Raw genomic sequence first — 17,991 nt, forward strand, 5'->3', positions numbered from 1 at the left:
AAAGCTGATCTCATTGGATGATTCTGACAATGGAGTGCTGTTGACGGATAGTAGAGCTGTTTCAGCTGTAAATTTGACGTGACTAGGCAATCAAATCAGAAGTTTAAAAAGTAGCATATAAAGAAAACTTCAGCTTACATGTCTAGATATGACTAATGCAGGACTTTTATGTTGCAGTTTCCCAGATAGCATCATTCCTACTAGTCGATTAGATAACATAGAAGGAAGAACAGATTTGAAAAGGGAAGTTGATAACCATACAATAGGATCATATTGTATTTACATATACATTTAAACTTGGTTGAGTTCATTATGGGTAGAATTATCTAAAATGCTTTACAAAATGCATGGCAACTTGCTCATATCTTTTATTATCTATTAAAGAAATGACTTGTTCTGTGGACAGCAGAATTCAAACGGTTGAGCAAAAGGAACTGAACTGGTGAGATAATTCAGAACATGCTTCATAGGGTTTGTGTGGAGGATTATTTGATACAATGTGTATGAGTACTTCACAAACTCTAAATTATAAAAATGGTTCATTTTTTCAATAAATACTTATTAAGTAACCTTATGGGTCAAATCTTACTCTGGGTGCTAAAAATAAAGAAATGAATAAGAAATAGTCCTTCACATATCACATTCATTTTTTCCCTACAGTAAAAAATACTTTCCTATGTATGACATTTGCAGTGTCCGTAGAGGTTGAATGTTTAGTTTTGAATTTTTGTTTTCATATTCCACAAAATGAGGGTGAATAAATAGAAAATTATTATTTTAGCAACAGTACTGGCTGCATGTCATTTATATCATACACATATTAATGTATAATAGCATTGACTTAATGTTTAGTGACTGTCTTCAAACTATGGTAGTATTAACTCCAATATTACCTTATTTGATCAGAATACCATGAAGCCAGCACAACTGTTATGTAATTTTATAACTTTCTGTTAAAATGATCACAACCAGACACCAAAAAGATAAGTGTTTGGATGAAGACTGCCTGGATTTTCTACTTTCTTGGTGTGTGTTCTTGAGCAAATTATTTATTGGTTCTAATGCTCATTTCCCTTCTATATAAAATGGAGATTAGCATGCTTATGTCATAGGAATGTGTAAAAATCACTGAGATAATGCATATAAGATACTCAACTTACTGCCAGACACATAATAGGCAAATGATACATATTAGCAACACTGAATAATTAAATGATAAATACAGTTATAATTCCTCTTCCCTCTGTCCTCTTTTTCATCTTCTCCTCATCCTCCTTCATCTTTTTCTGCCTCTTCTTCCTAGTTTGGATTTCTGCGCCAACAAGAAAGCAAACTGGCTACCAGCATAATGCTATGAGATTATTCTGAGTTGAACAGGCAACTTTCCCCCATCAGCTGCAGGATTACTTCCCCTGATTTACCTGATTCAAGGCCATAGCTTACTAGATATCTGGAAATAAAGAGCCATAAATTCAGAAACATACTCATGTGCCCAATTGGTGGTTTCTAAGTGATTGGAATGTAGTTTGAGCAGTGGGTGTGTTTGGATGTATTTGGAGCAGGTAGTGGAAGCTGTTGCAGGGTTTCATGCAATGGAATTGATCAAAGAGATTTTATATTAGCTATAGAGTAGTCCCTTTGAAGCCATTTTTAGAAATAACTATATTCTTTTGTTTAGAAATAAAAATTCAAATTTCAAAGGAAATCAAAACCAAAATTTCCCATCTATACAATACAAATTTTAAGGCCCTCTTTTGAATTCACCCTTCAGCCTGCCTCAGAGGAGCAAATTTAGAAAGCTTTTGATATAGAACATACATCCTTTTCCTTGTGCTTCAGACAATAGGGCAGCAGAGCAGGAAAAGATGCCCACAATTTGATAGAAAGGCACTATATGAATCTCCACTAAGCCCCAAAAATTATACTAGAAGCTGTATCAACCTGATCCCTCTTTTACATCCATGTAGGAGAGTCTACAAGCGTTCTTGTGGACAGTAAGTAGGGGTCAAGTGCAGTTGGTATACCCTGCTGTTGGCTTGAGCCCAGCATAGCAGATGTTCCTTTGTTCAAGGATGAGCAAACAGGAAAAAAAAATCAACATGAGGTCTATAAAAATTCTGCACCATAAGGAACAGGAGAGTATTTCCCTGAACAAGAGTTACTTCTAAAAATCACTTTCCAAACAAACAGAAAAGTGGTCTGTCATGTTCATAGTAGGATACAAGAAAATATTGTTACTTCTTAAATAATAATAATAGTAATAATAATAATGCTAATATTTACGTAGTATTTACAATGTTTATCTGCCAGGCTAAATACTTTATATATAAAATATTGCATGTATATACACATACATGTATCCTATATGTACACATCTTGGCTTCCCAGGTTGCTCAGTGGTAAAGAATCTGCCTGCCAATACACAAGACTCAGATTCAATCCCTGGGTCAGGAAGATCTCCTGAAGAAGGAAATGGCAACCTGCTCAAGTATTCTTTCCTGGGAAATTACAGAGACAGAGTAGCCTTGCGGGCTACAGTCCATGGGGTAGCAAAGAGTCAGACACGACTAAGCACAGATGCACACATAAAATATGTATACACATACATACATATTTATATACATATATATGTGTGTGTGTGTGTATATATATATATATATATATATATATATATATATAAACCTATCATTAGTCTAAAGCTTGATTATTTTTTGCAAACTGAAAACATTCACGTAATCAGGATACTGATATGTTTGTCCGACATACTGGACAAACATCCCTTGTCCTCCCTTTCTGTTGCTACCTAACTCTACCTCCACCCTCATGAAGGTAAAACGTTACCATCCAACAGTGTAAATTGACTTTACTTGTTTTCACTTGGTTATCATCTTAATAAAATGTATGTCTGTTTTTTATCATTTTTTCCAACAGAGTTATCAAGTATTGCAAGAGGTAAAGAACACGACTGCTGATGCAGGAGACACAGAGAGGTGGGTTCAGTACCTGGGTTAGGAAGATCCCCTGGAGAAGGGCATGCAACCTATTCCAGTATTCTTGCCTGTAGAATCCCATGGACAGAGGAGCCTGGTTGGCTACAGTCCATAGGGTTGCAAACAGTCCAACACAACTGAAGCAACTAATCACGCATGAGTGAAAAAAATCTTTTTTCATATACTTTTTTTGTTTAATATAGGTATTGTGGGCATCTTTCCCCACTCTGTGGGCTGTATTTTCATCCTTGCATGGGCTACTTTTGGTGACATAATTTCTGAATCTTAATATATCTGATTTCACTTCTTTGTTGTTTTTTTTCGTTGTACTCTGTGCATGTGTGTGTGTGTAAGAGAACTTTGTCTTTCAACTCCAAAGTTGTAAAGATTTCCTCCTGTGTGTTCTTTTAAAAGCATTATTGCACTAGCCCCAAGCATCCAGTATTGTGCATTGAACCTGGACTGGCATCTCGTTTCATACATGATATTTGGCAAAACTAATACAATTATGTAAAGTTTAAAAATAAAATAAAATTAAAAAAAAATAAATAAATAAAAGCATTATTGCTTTCCCTTTAACATTTAGACCAATAACTTTAAAATTCTTTCGTGTTTATAGTGTGAGATGTGTATGGATCAAGCTATATTCTACCCAGATAGTAATCCAACCAGCCCAGTCATTTTTTGAAAAGATCAAGGCTTCTGCTTATGACATCGCTCCCACATTTGCAATAAGTCTGTTGATAATACATGTGTGAATTTGTTGCTGAACTCTATTCTATTGGCCAGTTTTCCTATACATGGTTTTAACTACCACTAATTATTTTACAGATATTAAGTAGCTTAATTATTGCAACAACACAATAAATTAATACCACTAATAACCTGATATTATAGTTGTGGAAAGTAGAGCATTGAGATGTTGTTACTTTACAAAAATCACATTGTTTAGTCAATGGTAAATCCAATCATATAAGCTCTGATAAATAATAATAAGGTGAGATGTAGGTTGAAATGGAAAGATAATATAAAGTTAACCCTAGAATGATAAGGGCATTATGAACTCCAACCCTGCAGTCAAAAATCTGCTATAACTTTAGAGTCAATCCCCCATACCTAGATTCTGCACCTGTTCAGATTCAAGCAAATGCTGATCATATAGCATGGTAGTGAGTACCTAGTGAAAAAAACCCATGCATAAGTGGACCCACCCAGTTTAAATGGTGTTATTCAAAGGTCAACTGTATTTAAAGAATGACTTCAAGAAAACCAAAACTCAACAGCAAATGTAAAGTTTAGGTATGAATTGTGAAATATGGAATTAACAGGGCAGAAAACTCAATGTTCTTTCAATTGTTCATGAATCTATACAATTTTTACATCTTAATGTGTAATTTACCTCTACTTTTTGAAAGCATAACTCATTCTCAAGTATTATTTCTATGGAGAAATAAAAATGGTCCATACTACCACCTTCCAGGTAAAGGTAAAATATGATAAATATTGAAAGACTTGTAATTATTAACAAGATAAATTTTAGTGGATTTATAGTGAAATGTTTCTAATATTTAAGAGTTAATGGGAAGCAAGAAAATTTAGATATTTAAAAATATCTGTCTGTGGATATCATGCAGGAGACTACAGCATTTACATGGAGAGACAGGTTGAAAGAGTGTATTCTTTATCATTTTGTGTTGTTTTGTTCTTAACTACTTGGAGAGGAAAGGTGCTAATGCAGAAGAAAATGAAGCTATAGGGGATAAGTTTGTCTTCCAATTCTATCCGGCTACTTTATGTGCCTGTGACATCTGGGCAATATGGAAACAAACTAAGCCATAGATCACTGAAATTTTCTATATTTAAAAGAGACAAACTTTAGTAAGAAAAAGAAAACAGAAATTAGTTTCTGAATTATTTAGAAATATCACAGGAGATGAAAACTGCTTAGTAGTTTCCACTGTGTAGATAATGCATCATGATCAATAGATAAATGCTAACCTTACCTTAAGAGCAAATACAGGAATGCATTATTAAAGAGGAATAAAATTGGTTGACTTCATTATTCCTGCAAATTTAATGGTATGTGTATGGCTTAGGAGCCATACTTAAATTTTAATACAGCGCATTCTAATTGGACTAAAGACAAATCAAAAGAAACTTTATATGTAGTTGTTTTTCAGGAGACTTTATTAGTTTTAATCAGGGACATTTCTCTTGTGCATAGTGAAAACTCAAGTCATGCTTTGGATCTGCAGAGAATTGGGCTTTCTGATAACAACCCTTTCAGGGAACAGATGTTTAGATCCAGCTCACTTAAATGCTAGGATAAAGATACTGTTCACCTTTACTATTTATTTGTAAATGATTAATTTTAATTTTGAATTCTTATGTTTATTAAAACAAAAGATATAGATACCTAGGTATTCATTATTGAGAATAAGCAAACTAAACATAGATTTAGCTCTCTGCTCTGTTCTTTATGTTTTACTTTCATTTTATTCTTTTTTTTAACACCAAAAACATTTTGTATTGGGGTAGAGCCAATTAACAATATTGTGATAGTTTCAGGTGAATAGTGAAGGGACTCAGTCATACATATACACGTATCTTTTCTCCCCCCAAATCCCCTTCCATTCAGGCTGGTACATAGGCATCGAGTAGAGTTCCATATGCTATACAGTAGGTCCTTGTTGGTTATCAGTTTTAAATATAGCAGTGTGTACATGACCTTCCTGAAGTCCTTAAATATCCCTTCACCTAGGAACCATGAATTCATTTTCTAAGTCTGTGAGTCCCTTTCTGTTTTGTAAGTTCATTAGTGTCATTTCTCTTTAGATTCCACATATAAGGGATGTCATATGATGTGGCTCTCATCAAAGAATCTACAAACAACAAAGGCTGGAAAGGGTGTGGAGAGAAGGGAACCCTCCTGTACTGTTGGTGGAAATGTAAACTGGTACAACCACTATGGAGAACACAGTCACTTAAAAAACTGAATTTAGAGGTACCATATGACACCACAATCCCACTCCTGGGCATATATCCAGAGAAAAACATGGCCTGAAAGGTTACATGAACCCCAATGTTCATTGCAGCACTGTTTACAATGGTCAAGACATGGAAACCACCCAAATGTCATTGACAGAGGAATGGATAAAGATGATGTGGTATATACACACACACACACACACACGCACGCACGCGCACACACACACACGCACACACACAATGAATATTACTCAGCCATTAAAAAGAACGAAATAAGGCCATTGGCAGCAACATGGAAGGATTCAGAGAGTGTCATACCAAATGAAGTAATTCACAGAGAAGGAAAAATATTACTATGTTTTTCTTTTTCAGAAATAAATAATTGCAGATATTATCAAAGCTCCATCACTTATATTTTACTCCCTCCCAATAATAATCACTCTCCTGAAGTTTGTTTGTGTGTATTATTCCAATGTTTTTTAAAAAAATTTTAGCTCATATGCTTGGGGCTGGTGCACTGGGACTACCCAGAGGGATGGTATGGGGAGGCAGGATGGAGGAGGGTTCAGGATGGGGAACACATGTATACCTGTGGCGGATTCATGTTGATATATGGCAAAACCAATACAATATTGTAAAGTTAAAAAATAAAATAAAAAAATTTAGCTCATAATTGTGCATTCATATACCAATTTATATTGTTTTTCCTTTTATTTGAATGGTTGCACATCATATATGAACTTTTGTAAATTGTTTTTTCTTCCTATATTATATATTTTTACCTTTATTCATGTGAATATATGTAAATTTAGTTTTCTAATGGAGAATTTCATTATTTGAAGAAAATATATCAATTATCTTAATTAATTTGTTTCTACTTTTTCACTACTATAAATATTAAACAATGACCTGCCTCAGCCATGCAAATTCTTAGTCATATCCTGAAGTATTTCTTAGATACAAAGTTGAATGGAAATTGATTTCAAATGTGGCTGTAACAATTTATATTTCTAACAAATATGTAAGCCATTCTGTTTGCCCCACATCCTTAAAAAAACTTGGTGCTATCAGATGATAGTGTTTGCCAATTTGATGGTTTAGAAATGCCAAAATGAAAAATGATTTTTGATTTTGCAGTTCTCTGACTACTAATGGTGCATCTTTGCACAGCTTTATGGGCCTCTTGTTCTTATTTTTCTTTCAATTTGTTATTGATAGGCTTTCCCGTTTTTCTCTTTTGAATTGTTTAATGTCTATTGGCTGTTGTTATTTTAAGAATTAAAGCAGCATTATTACACATTATAGATAGCAATATTTCTTTGGGTTTTGAAATGAAAATATCTCTTCCCAGTTTGTAGTGTGTTTTAAAATTTACTTAACATATCTTTTGCACAAAATTTATATATTTTTTCTGGATGTTGGTGCTTTCTACCATATTTAAATGTGATACAAATCTTTTAATTACACCAATATCATAGTAATCCTCATAACTATAGAGCAATTTTATTTTTAATATGATTTAAGTATTTTAGTATGTACAGTGTGAACTAGGAACTTTTTTTGTACTATTTGATATGTAATTGTCTCAGTTTCATTTTACACTATTCATTATGTTACAGCATGTCTTTTCTCTGTTTTATTCCTCATAAAAATACTATATAAGAAAAATATTTGAGTATCTGCTCTACACAATACATAGTACTAAGTGGTATGAGGGAGAAATAAATAGGACCAATACATGATTGAAAGCCTGTATATGCAGTTTCTGGGCCTGGTGATGATTTGATTGGGATGGTAGAAGACATGGTGGTCGGAAAGTAAATTTTCAATTTGTATTGCATATACTTTTAATTGTTATCTATATTTTCCTTTATCACTAAAAAGACCCCATAAATAGAGCTTAAAACAGCCTTGAAGTCTTCTCTTATAAATAACATTTTTCTAAATGAACTTTCAAAGCTAGTTTTCAGGTAGTCAACTGATTGTGAAATTTGCAATTTGATCACTGTTACCATCTCCAATATCTGTGGAATTTCTTTAGCTTTAATTCATGAGGATCATTAATCTCTATGTATGGGCTCTTTCCCAACATTTTTTCCATTGGTTGGTGGGTAATTATTTCTGATGTCTCATCATGACTTTAGGTTCCACCTTACCATTTAATTAAACACTTTATTTCCCCTAAAGAACAGGCCATTTCTCTACCATCTTACTTCTGTTTGAAATAGATTTTACCATTTCCCTTATTAGCTGGTTTCAAAATTTTGACAAAATCTTACTACTTGCCTCTCCTTCCGCTTCCATATTCAGTTACCACTTCTTATTGAATCTACTACAATATATGTTGCAAATAATGCTTTATTTCCATGATTTCCTGGGGATTGCTGTAATAGTCTTCAAACTGTATCTTCTCTCTGTGGTCTTCTTCTCCTCCAATGTTTCTTTTTATTCATTGCCAATTAATATTCTTAAAAATTTTACCTGATCATTGAACTATAATGCTGAAAAATGTGTATCAGCTATCTAGAAGAGGAACTCAAACTTTGCAGTAAGTGATTCAATGACCTTTAAAACCTACCCATTATTTTAACCTTCCCACCAAACCCATAATTCCAGTATAGAAAATTTTCTGATTTAGATAAACTTGTTTAATCTTATTATTCTTTTACTTTCTGCTTTGGCTATGAACCTGTTCATGCTGTTCTATTTACCAGCTTTTCCAAATATACTATGGTAAAGTTGTTTCAAAACCTCTTTTTATACTGCTTGCTTTATAATATTTCATCTGAGTGTCAGGGTAAATTGATCACACTCTTGTTTATTTATGATACATTTTGCACAACATATGCATTCTTCTCATTTTAATGTTTTATTTATTTTTTAAAGTGCTTTTCTGTATTCCCATGGTCTGAATGTTTGTGTATTGCCAAGATTTATACTTTATAATGTAAAGGTGATGGTGCTAGAGGTAGACATTTTAAGGGGCAATTAGCTCATGAAGGTGTACCCTTCGTGAATGGGATTATTGCCCTTATAAAAGTGGCCTTACCCCAACAGCTGGCTGTTGATGTCAGTCTTCTATCCTCCAGAGCTGTAAGAAATATGTTTCTGTTCTTCTTAAGCTACACAGTCTATAGTAGTTTATTATAGAAGCCCAAAGAAATTAAGACGTATGTTCAGTGTGATAAGTTTACAAAACAAATCCAGCAATAGTTTAAAAAATAATAACACATGTAGAACAAAGTTTTGTTTAGTAAAACAAAATAGAAAACATTCAAAATATATAGCACTTTTACTGTTTAAAATTCAAAAGTATAATTCACTTGAAAGGAGAAAACTCTGTAATCACCTCAATAGTTACCAAAAAAAAAGCATTTGTCAAAATTCAACACTGTATTATAATAAAATTTTAATAGAAAGAAAGAGGGGAAAATTCTGCAATTTAATTAAAAAAACACCTATGGAAACTATTGGGCTAATAATCTACAGTAGTGAAAATATGAATGCTTTTCTTTAGAATCTGAAAGAAGGCAAAAATTTCTGTTTACATCATTCTATTAAGCATTTTGCTACTTCCCAGGCATTAAAGTAATAAAAGAAAAAGAAATAAAAGATGCAATGATCAGAAAGGAAAAAGTATAAGTGTATTTATTCATAGAAAACATTTTGTGTGTATTAATAACATCTTAAGTAATTTACAAAAATGAATCAAATGAATATTGCAATATTAATGCTAAAATTAAATATATAGAAATATACTGTGTTTCTAGTACTATCAGTGAACAAATGGAAATTTTTTTTTTTTTAAGGGAAAAAGACTGTTTACAGTAGAATCAAATACTTAGGATTAAAGGTAAGAAAATATTTGAAACACCTCCATATTGAATTATTTCATTTATGTGTTTTTAGAATCAGGCAAAATTAATCTCTATGTATGGTTCCTCTCATTGAAATGCCAATGTTTAGGAACTTTATCAACATATTTTTACAATATGAAAATATTCTAAAATAAATTTGTCAAAGATTGTCTTTAGTATGCAAGTCTAGAATAAATCTACTTTTAAAGTCCAACATGGACTTCCTTGGTGGCTCAGTCAGTAAAGAATTCTCCTGCAGTGCAGGAGACCCAAATTTGATTCCTGGGTCGGGAAGATCTGCTGGAGAAGGAAATGGCAACCCACTCCAGTGTTCTTGCTTGGGCAATTCCATAGACAGAGAAGCCTGATGGACTACAGTCCATGGCATCACAAAAGTCAGACATGCCTTAGCAATTAAAACTGAAAAGGAAAAACTAAAGTCTACTATATTTCAATCTACCTCTCTTTCAATCTACTATATATATAAATATAATCTATTTTTATTTGCTAAATAAATGACTAAATTAAATAATCTGAAAATTTATTTGTTCTGTTGTAATTATTACTATCATGAAACATTTATTTTAAATAGCTAGAGTTTCTGCAAGTAATTAAACAGCATGATATTATTTATTATCAATGTGGACTCAAATATTAAAAACTACAATTTCAAACTCATATTCTAATGGAGTTAGTTTTTATGTTTCTGATTTTTATTATATTTAAATTACATTCAAAGGAGTAATCAACAGATCATTATAAACTTCATGTTGATTACAGTAGTCTATTTTAAGTCCTTGTCTAATCGTGTTTTGTGACTATATGATAAATTAACATGCAAAGCATGTTTTGTAGCTTCTTTAGCATAGATGCATTTTTCAGAAGTTGAGACAAAATCAAGTATTTCATTTCAAATGATTGCTTAATATTTTTCTCTAGCTTTCATAACTTGAATTCAGAGGTCAAAGACAATAGAAATAAATTCTTACAGACAATTGATATTCTTAACAACTTTTGAAACTTTCCTCTGACACTGTTTGACAATTTATATATCTGTTGTTATAAAAGTTTTATCGGCAATAACATCTGCTCTCCATTATGGCGACAATACTCTTGCGCATAGTCTGGATTTTTGTCATTACCAGAAGCAGTTGTATATCTTCCAAAGTCATGAATTAAATCCTACCTCTCCAATCACAGTTTCTGATTATTTAAATCCATTTATGCAAAGGCTTCCACAATCAAAACTCCACTTTTAAAACCACCCTAGACAATTCCCTGACTATCCATGGTTAGAACTCCATGCTCTTGCTGCCTAGGGCTGGGTTTCAATCCCTGGTCAGAGAACAAGGATTCCAGAAGCCATATGGTGAAGCCAAAAGACAAAAGAAAAGAAAAAAGAAAAATATATCCTGGACCACATGGCAGTGGGGTTGGGGGAAATGCAGTGCCTGCTGGGGGAGATAGACCCTGTATGAAATGGGGGGAGTATAGACAGAGGGTTGCCTAGCCAGCACAGCCCTGGTAGGTGGCTCCTCTGGATCATGTCATGATAAATTAAATGTAAGGACATTGGCATTAAGCTACATAATTTCTCTATTGTGAAACTATGAGTTGGTCCCAATATCTGCAACATAGTTACCCAATAGTCATTTGTTTTCTTCATTTTCTTATCTATAAGCCCCCTTTTCTCCTCAGCTCAATATATAAGGTGATTTCTTACAAGAAATTACTGAAATATGTACATATGTTGAGGGAACTGTGAGCCAAGCTTGTTACTGCCAGAGAAGAGAGAGACAAATAAGAAAACTGGAAAAAACTAGAATGAATATTGAGGTATTACAGTATTTGATGCCAGTATCCACACCAACCCTCTGCCACACCCATTATGCATTCTATTCTCTTCCCATTGAGACTCTGTGTCACTCAGCTTTTGTTATTGCTGTTGTTCAGTTGCTAAGTCATGTTCAACTCTTTGTGACCCCATGGGCTGCAGTATGCCAGGCTCCTCTGTCCTCCACTATCTCCTGGAGTTTGCTCAAATTGTGGTGATGGAGAAGTCTCTTGAGAGTCCCTTGGACAGCAAGCAGATCAAACCTAAGTCAATTCTAAAGGAAATTAACCCTGAATATTCATTGGAAGGACTGATGCTGAAGCTCCAATATTTTGACCACTTGACACAAAGAGCCTACTCATTAGAAAAGACTGATTGTGGCATAATTTTAACTTTTATTATTAGTCTTTGGCACATACAATTTTAATTAGTTCCAGCCAAGAACATTTTGTTGGCATTGAATATGAGCAATTAGAAAGTGGGGAGATGGAAACTTATTTCCATTAACTTAAGTCAACATTCACTTATATTCATAATTTCTAACAAATTTCTGAAAAAAAAATTATTTAGCTTGTAGCCTCCTTTATGAGCTGTTTATTTTCAAAGCTGATTATCCATACCTCCCCAAGAAAACTTTAATGGTAAGTGAAATTCTAGAGATATAAGTTAAAGATATTTCCCATATTCTCATTTCTATTATTTTTCAAGTGGCTGGTATTGCAAATCATTTCATTCTCCAGTATCCTTTTTGTTAGTTTCTTTCATGACAATATTTTCTTTTTGGCTTTAAGTTCCAGATATCCTTTTCTTTTTTTGCCAGGATTCGAATGTTCTACCTATTATCAGTCAATAGATCAAATCTGTGTTTTTCATTATTACTTTAGTTGTTTTCACCTTGCTTTGAAATAATGTATGAATTTTATCAGAAAAAGTAGTATTTAGAGAAACTACATGTTCTTTTGGTCATTTATAAGGGAAAAAACACACTGGTTTCTTATGAATAAATATTAATTACTATACTATAAAATTATGAAATTATTTTGCCTTTTCCTTTTTGTTATATTGTTGAAATCATACAGTATGTAAACTTTTCAGATTGCTTTCTTTCACTTAGTAATATGGATAAAATGTCCCTTTATTTCTCTTCATAGCTTGATAGCTCATTCCTTTTTAGTGCTAAATAATACTCTACTGCTTAGATATTCTATAGCTTATTTATCCATTCATAGTTTATTTATTTATTTACCAAGGAATTTTGGTTCTTCTGTATTTTGGCAATTATGACTAAAGCTTCTGTTAATATAAACATCTGTGCAGGTTTTTGTATGGATATTAGTTTTCAACACCTTTGGGTAAATACCAAGAAGTACAATTGCTATACTGTGTGGTAAAGTGTATATAGTTTTGTAAGAAAGTACTAAAATATCTCCCAATGTGGCTGTACCATTTTGCATTTCCACCAGAAATGAATGAGAGCTCCCATTGCTCTACATTCTCTCCATCATTTGGTGTTGTTGGTGTTCCCAAGTTTGACCATTCTAATAAGTGTACAGTGGTATCTCACTGTTGTTCTAAATTGCAATTCTCTGATGACATATGATGTGCAGATTCTTTTCATATGCTTATTTGCCCCTTTATATCTTCCTTGGTAGAGGTGTCTGTTAAAGTCACTGACATTTAGTTCTTTGGCCCATTTTTTGATTGGGTCATTTATTTTTCTAAAAAGACATACAGATGGCTAACAAACACATGAAAAGATGCTCAACATCACTCATTATCAGAGAAATGCAAATCAAAACCACTATGAGGTACCATTTCACACCAGTCAGAATGGCTGCGATCCAAAAGTCTACAAATAATAAATGCTGGAGAGGGTGTGGAGAAAAGGGAACCCTCTTACACTGTTGGTGGGAATGCAAACTAGTACAGCCACTATGGAGAACAGTGTGGAGATTCCTTAAAAAACTGGAAATAGAACTGCCTTATGATCCAGCAACCCCACTGCTGGGCATACACACTGAGGAAACCAGAAGGGAAAGAGACACGTGTACCCCAATGTTCATCGCAGCACTGTTTATAATAGCCAAGACATGGAAGCAACCTAGATGTCCATCAGCAGATGAATGGATAAGAAAGCAGTGGTACATATACACAATGGAGTATTACTCAGCCATTAAAAAGAATACATTTGAATCAGTTCTAATGAGGTGGATGAAACTGGAGCCTATTATACAGAGTGAAGTAAGCCAGAAGGAAAAACATAAATACAGTATACTAACACATATATATGGAATTTAGAAAGATGGTAACAATAACCCGGTGTACGAGACAGCAAAAGAGACACTGATGTATAGAACAGTCTTATGGACTCTGTGGGAGAGGGAGAGGGTGGGAAGATCTGGGAGAATGGCAATGAAACATGTAAAATATCATGTAGGAAACGAGTTGCCAGTCCAGGTTCGATGCATGATGCTGGATGCTTGGGGCTGGTGCACTGGGACGGCCCAGAGGGATGGTATGGGGAGGGGGGAGGGAGGAGGGAGGAGGGTTCGGGATGGGGAACACATGTATACCTGTGGCGGATTCATTTTGATATTTGGCAAAACTAATACAATTATGTAAAGTTTAAAAATAAAAAAAAAAAAGTCACTGACATATATTTTAATTGGGTTGTTTGTGTCCTTATTGTTGAGTAATAAGCTTTCTTTAAATATTTTAGATAACAGCCAGATGTGGCTTCCACAACTATTTTCTCCCAGTCTGTGGCTTTTTTTTTTTTTTTTTTCATTCTCCCAACAGTATCTTTTCAAATTAGAAATTTTTAATTTCAATGAAGTCCAGCTCATCAATTATTTCTTTCAAGAATTGTGACTTGATATTGCACTCAAAAAGTCCTGGCCAAATACCAGTTTATCTAGATTTTCTGGAAAAGATAAAACTGTGAAGACAATAATATCACTGGGTTCTGGGGTTACAGAAAAGATTTGGAAGAATAGACTGAGAACAGATGATTTTTAAGGAAGTAAAAATGTTCTGAATGATGTTATACATATATGTATGGTATATACATGTCCTTTTACATTTGTCCAAACTAACAGAATGTAAGATGCCCAGAGTGAAATCTAATTTAAGCTATGGACTCAGGGTGATAATGATGTGTTAATGTAGGTACAACAGTTGAAACAAATGTACAACTCTGGTGAAGGATGTTGATAATGAAGAGGCATGCATGCATGGGGGCAGAGGCTACAGGGAAATTTCTTACTTTCTGCTTAGTTTTGTTATAAACCTAAAAGGCTCTAAAATATAAATCCTATTAAAAGTTATAAAATTAGTTGTCACTAACAATTTTGTACTTTAAACAAACATGATAATGTCATTACCAAAATCTTGTCTAATATATGCAGCAAATCTAATTTTGCCAGTTTTTTTTTACTTTTTATATTTGAAGAGGTCAAATGCATTTTGTCAAGCATTTTTTTCTTCTGGTTTTTGGAGATAGTTGCCATGTAACTTAGTTCTTATCTTAATACTATGTAACAAGATCACTTTGTACTAATTTTCCACAATACTCATTGGTTTATTTTTCCTATCTCAATTTTTTTCCGATAGTTTTTGCATGACCCATCTTTGTTTTAATACCAAATTAAATCTGTATATCTCTTCTCAAAGGAGATTGATTGTGGGCATAGTTACATAACACTTCACATGAAATGAAAGTGAATAGAATTACTTATACCTGCAGACACACACACAAATAAATTCAAGCTTTAAAAATGATAAAACTGAATAATAATAATAATAATAATGCCTGTGGTCTAGTAAAAGGTGTACCAATATATACCAATGTCAATTTCTTGGTTTTGATATTGTACTATAGTTTTATGTTTCCATTGGGAGAATCTAGGTGATGGTACAAAAATATCTTTGTATTATTTTTTCAAATTCCTGTGAGTCTCTAGTGATTTAACAATGAAAAGTTAAAAAGTTTGTTACATACTCAATAATTAGTATTATTAAAACCCTGTTAATCTGTCTACCTTCTTAATTAACAATTTAAAAAGTTCTAATTTTAGTAAAGAATACTTATTTAATAGTTTCATGCCATTTAACTACACATTTTATGAATATGTGGATGGGTGTAACCTTTTAAAGCCAGAAAAACTGAACTTAAAACACAGAGAGATTTAGTGGTGAAAAGGAGGTCTATAAAAATAAATTAATGTTTATAAACAGAACTTCTTTCCACTGATACCAAATTGGGCTTTAATTAAATATAATTCTCGTAAATCAGCCTATAAGCTAATCAATTGAGAGAGTACACTGGAAAGTTACTCTTTCTTTTATAAATAAATTTTTTGTATTTATCTAGTAGAAACTGTTTTAATTAGCTGACAAGATGTGCCTTATCAATGTTTAAAAAGAATATTAATAATATATTAATACCTTGCTGCATAAAGAGACCTTCTGGATTCTTAGATTATTGATTACGTAGCTGATGGTTAAGCATTAATGAACCATCTTTTTTCCTAATGTTCGAGTTTCTCCCTAGTTAGAAGTCCTGTTCTCAAGGAGACACATTTATTTTTGCAGGTCATCAATGTGCCATTTAGTGCATCATTAGTTTAATAGAGAAAGTCTGTTCTAGTGTATTAAACGCTATCCCAGAAGCCAAATGTTGTTTGGCAAATACAACGATAGTCTGAAATTTTGAGAAAACAATGTTGGATTCCAAAGTGAGTAAGCCAAAATTTGTGATATAACTTGCATTGTGAATAAAGCCAGGTAGGGCTTCAAAGGAAACCAATCACTGCTTATAGATCATGGGTCTTAGAAGAGACTAGCAGCCTAGTATGAAATAAGAAAGTAATGTCAGAGGATGAGTTGAAAAACAATTCTTTAAGAATTCTAAAGTCTAAAGTTTGAGTTACTATTCTTTCAGTATATCACCTAATAAGAAATGGAAAACAAACCTTAGTGATACTAAATATTGGAGTGCTACTAGTGAACAAATCTAGATGCTCTTTCTTCATAGTCACTTTAAAGAATAAATTCTATTTTCTGTTGCTCTTCTTTTTTCCATTATTTTACTTTTTATCGCCATCTTACTCTTTACTTGCTTTTTTCTATGTTATATATGGTATTCATTATGTTCTTTTGTAATTTCTAAATCTTTAAATTATTGTTTAAAAATATTAATGTTTGATCTGTTTCTTTCAACAAATATTCATTGAACATCTATTATTTTTCAAGTACATTATTTTGCAATAGAAACAGAGATGAATGAAACATAGCTGCTTCCATCAAATAAACTGATTGAACTAGAAAATTAATTAAAGTATGAGTATTTATCCTATGGTACTACCAGTACTATTTTTGTATTACCTTAATTGCTTACCATATATTTTTGTTACCTTAATTACCGTATCTGTGTTGCATCTGTTGACGCCCAGCTATTGAATTGCACAAGAAAGAAAGCTATAGATAAAATTAAATTTCTTGATGCTTGCAATAACAATGAGCTTACTTCCTTTGGGAAACCATGAAATGTCTCAGTAAGAAGGTGATTAAAGTAGATTATATTAGAATTTGGTCTTGTGTAAAGTGATTTTAGGAAAGGATCAACGGATTGAGGATTACTCTTAGATTGGTAATTGTCAAAAAATAGAGATAAGTCTCCTTGGGTAGTTTAAATACCTTGTTGAGGAAGCTGGAATAATGGAAGGAAGCTAAAGTTCCAATTGATTGAGGAGCAAAAGTGACTCAAGTTATCAGGAGAAGTTATGTTTAGTAATTTTTATGGTTTACATAGTATCTTTATTCTTAGGCATGATTAAGGAGTAATTTAATACTAGACTCCCTTTGTCACTGTAGCAAAGTGACCGTATCCAGTTAGCAACCTGTGAGAATGATTAAGCTCAGCAGATATACACCAAGACCCAGCAGTTCCTGCCACACATGCTCTTGGTTATCCGACTGCTTTTCTTATTCTTAGGGTACTATTACCATCCTAATTAGGAGACTGAAGCTTAAAGAAGAAACTAAATTTCAATTCTGCAACCAATAGAACGAAGTTCACACTAGTTTATTATTATTATTATTATTATTATTTCTGGGAGATATCACATTTTCAAAAAATTAATGCTATCTAGAAAAGTTATACACTTTTTATGCAAGACTTCAAAATGACATATATATCCAGAGTTTCAAAATACATGAGGTAGTAGCTAAGAGATTTTGTAGATGAAATGTGCAAATTCACAATAATCTTTGGAGGCTTTGAAATTTCTTTCCCAATAATTGACAGAAAAAGTAGAGCAAA

General features: G+C 32.9%; 1 long non-coding RNA gene across 1 annotated transcript in view; it reads left to right on the forward strand.

The window, feature by feature from the left end:
- The window catches only part of LOC147379463 (uncharacterized), a 46,882-nt gene extending 40,441 nt beyond the window's left edge, over window positions 1–6,441 (forward strand). The window contains exons 2-3 of the long non-coding RNA XR_015168920.1: window positions 2,932–2,990; window positions 5,826–6,441. This is a non-coding gene — a long non-coding RNA (uncharacterized LOC147379463). The remainder of the gene's footprint in view (window positions 1–2,931; window positions 2,991–5,825) is intronic.
- Window positions 6,442–17,991: the final 11,550 nt, after the last annotated feature.

The sequence above is a fragment of the Bos grunniens genome, chromosome 1 (genome assembly GCF_055505025.1).
Source record: "Bos grunniens cultivar Pamir isolate PY7600 chromosome 1, Bosgru_T2T1.0, whole genome shotgun sequence".
Lineage (NCBI taxonomy): Eukaryota > Metazoa > Chordata > Mammalia > Artiodactyla > Bovidae > Bos > Bos grunniens.